Source organism: Neopelma chrysocephalum, unplaced genomic scaffold, assembly GCF_003984885.1.
Source record: "Neopelma chrysocephalum unplaced genomic scaffold, ASM398488v2 Primary Assembly neopelma1_97305, whole genome shotgun sequence".
Classification (NCBI taxonomy): domain Eukaryota; kingdom Metazoa; phylum Chordata; class Aves; order Passeriformes; family Pipridae; genus Neopelma; species Neopelma chrysocephalum.
In genome coordinates, this window is record NW_020925946.1 from 1043 (window position 1) to 4540 (window position 3498).

Sequence of the window (3498 nt, forward strand, 5' to 3'; positions counted from 1 at the left end):
GATTATTGTCCCCTTCCCGTTTGCAAAGACACCCTGTCCTGCAGTGTGCTGTCCTTTAGGAACATCTAAGAAGAAGGATCTTGGACAAAGAGGGCACTGCAGGGTCCTTTATTTTGTTTAAATACTCAGAGAGCACAATTCATCATTTATACATCTCTGGGTCAAATTCAATGGGTAGACACTAAATTAGAAGGCAGATGCATAATAATATTTAATTGCACAGAAAATTATTGCAAGAAGAACCCAATGACGTCCTCGAAAAACCAGAACAGGAAGGCTGAGCCATTAGTGAGTCCCATTCTGAATGCTACACAGCAGAAAACAGGCACTTTATTGCTCCTGAAAAGCATCCAGTCATCATTTTTCTCAGAGCATCCTTAAGTTCCTGATTCCTGAGGCTGTAGATGAAGGGGTTCAGTGCTGGGGACACCACCGAGTACAGAACTGATAGTACCAGATCCAGGGATGGGGAGGAGAAGAATGGGGATTTCAGGTAGGCAAATATGGCAGTGATCAAAAACAGAGAGACCACGGTCAGGTGAGGGAGGCACGTGGAAAAGGCTTTGTGCCTTCCCTGCTGAGAGGGGATCCTCAGCACAGCCCTGAAGATCTGCACATAGGAGAAAACTATGAAAACAAAACAACAAAACCCAAAAGAGATGGAAAACAAGAGAAACCCGAATTCCCTGATTTAACAGTGTGAGTAGGAGAGCTTGAGGATGTGTGGGATTTCACAGAAGAACTGGCCCAGGGCATTGCCCTGGCACAGGGGCAGGGAAAATGTACTGGCTGTGTGCAGCAGAGAATTGAGAAAGCCAGTGGCCCAGGCAGCTGCTGCCATGTGGGCACAAGCTCTGCTGCCCAGGAGGGTCCCGTAGTGCAGGGGTTTGCAGATGGCAACGTAGCGGTCGTAGCACATGATGGTGAGGAGGAAATACTCTGCTGTGATGAAGAACAGAAAGAGAAAGACCTGTGAAGCACATCCTGTGTAGGAGATGGTTGTGGTGCCCCAGAGGGAATTGTGCATGGCTTTGGGGACAGTGGTGCAGATGCAGCCCAGGTCTGTGAGGGAGAGGTTGAGCAGGAAGAAGCCCATGGGGGTGTGCAGGTGGTGGTCGCAGGCTACGGCGCTGAGGATGAGGCCGTTGGCCAGGAGGGCAGCCAGAGAGATGCCCAGGAAGAGCCAGAAGTGCAGGAGTTGCAGCTCTCGCCTGTCTGTCAATGCCAGGAGGAAGAACTGGGCCATGGAGCTGCTGTTGGGCATTTGCTCATTCCCAGCACAGGGACACTGTTCAGAAACAGAAAAGGACGGGGAGAAGTTAAGACAGACTCCTCAAAGCAAAGACACTTTATTTCTCATAGAAATCCTCTGAACTGAAAGGTTTTTCCCTTCCCATCTTTGTGCTGGCTGAGGGTGCTGTGAGGAGCAGGAACTCTGCCCATGTGCTACCAAGGGCTCAGTTTTCCTCTGCTCCAGTGGGGACATGGAGCTGGTCTGTGACAGCATCAAACACTTCTAAGGGATGTCAGGCATCATCCACCTTGAATAGAAAAGTTCAGTCTCCACTCTCCAGACATGGAACAGTGTGTGCTTCAGTGGAAAGGCTTAGCATGTCCTTTAAATAATGTTGTCTGTGTTTATTATTTTCTATGGTTGCATCTGGTACCTGTTCTTGTTAGGAGTACAAATCCTCATTTTTGATGCAAAATGTAACGAGACTTTAAACAAGAGAGGACAAACAGCTCAGCTCTCTGTAGCTTAGTGCAGAGCCAGGAGAGCTGCAGTGTCACTCCCTCTGTTCGCACATGCCCTGTGCTTTCCCTCGTGCTGCCAGAACATAACTTCACATGCAAATTAAGTTTTAATAAACCCAAATACCTACAGTCTGATGAGTGCAGGGCAGCACTGTTTAAAAGGGCAGCTTTGTTAAATCTTCTCTGTTCCAGCCCAGCAATGTAGCATTGCCCAGGGGAATCTCTGGCTGTGCAGGCTCTGATGGCAACTTCAGAGCAACCCTGAGGAGGCTGGAAAAGTGACCCAGAGCTACATGTAAGGCACAGGTGTGGTGATTTCTGATACTGCCTGGTCTCTTCTTCTCTAGGAGGAACAGATTTGGAGTTTCAGTGCCTCCTCCTGAACTGTGAGATTATTTTTGATGACCAATTTCTCACTCAGAAAACACATATTTGAAGATGGAAAGAACAGGATCCTACATTGTCAGGTATCCCATGACTTGCTGTGCTTCCTTAAAACTCCTTTGAGAAATGTTCTGTAATGACCTGGAGCTATGAGCAGACCTCAACCTGCAACCTACTCTAAACAGGTGAAGAGCCCTTCCCTGCCTTCATAGGGGTTGCTCCTTGCCCACAGCCCTTCTGCCCCAGCCCTGGAGCAGCTCCCCGGGCCGGCTGAGAGCTGCCCCTGGCAGGCAGCAGAGTCCCTGCCCAGCACAGCGCCCTGGGCTGCAGGACCCTGCTCTGCCCCACAGCCCTGGGCACCCCTGGCTGCACCCCCAGCCTCACAGCTCTTCCAAAGTGCCCTAAAACAGTCCCTGCTCACCCATCCCATCAGCTGGGGCTGGGCCAGCTTTAGGAGATGCCTCCAGGAGCTGCACCTGCACTGCCCTGCAGCCACAGACTCACCGTGTGCAGCCCTGCCAAGATTCCTCCTGCAGGGAGCTCTCAGCCCTCCTGCCAGTGCTGAGCCCCTGGAAGCTCTGTGTGTGCCCTGCTGGTGTCCCTGAGCTGCCCTGGCAGTGCCCTCAGCCCTGCTGGGCTGTGCAGAGGAGCTGCTCACCAGCAGAGCTGTCTCTTTGAAGCTCTTCTTGGTTGCCAGGAGCTCCCTGTGTGCCAGGAGCCCGGCCCAGCTCAGCAGCACAGCAACAGCCCCAGGCATTTCATGACCCTTGGGAGGGTTTGTCGTTGTTTACATGAGACTCAGTCCCTGAGAGGAAGTTCAAACAACTTCTCAAGAAGTCAAAGTGAGATTGAAACACTGAAATTTCTTGTAGTGCTAATGAGTCTCACTGAGGGACACAACTGAGAACGTGTCCCCAGGTTCCAGTTAGAGCAGAAAACTGCAGACAGTGATGACAAGGATGGACAAGCAAGGGAAAGGTGTCTCTGATGCTGAATAAACCTTGACTTGTTTCCTTAATCTAAAAGGCCAAGCCCTGACCCCCAGTCGCTGGGAAGGCCGATCCTGTCCCTGCCTCATTCCTCAGGGCTCTTCCTGGGGCACTGGGATGTGGGATGTGCAATGCCAAGGGCAGGACCATGGGGTGGCACCTGCCAGGCTGCTGAGCAGGGACAAGGAGGCCATGAGGCCCCAGGGCTGCAAGGGCCACTTGTCTCCTCCTGGCATCAGGGCCACAGACAGCAGCCATGGCCAAAGGCCTGCAGAAGGTGGCTCTGTCAGGGCCTTTCAGCTTCTCCCCCTTCCACTCTCCTCTCCAGCCCAGGTTGTCCTACGGTGTCCATGCCCTGCCCCTTTCCCTG

General features: G+C 52.1%; 1 pseudogene; it reads right to left on the minus strand.

Annotated features, from left to right (window-relative positions):
- Window positions 1-348: 348 nt before the first annotated feature.
- Window positions 349-1111, minus strand: LOC113961587 (annotated as a pseudogene).
- Window positions 1112-3498: the final 2387 nt, after the last annotated feature.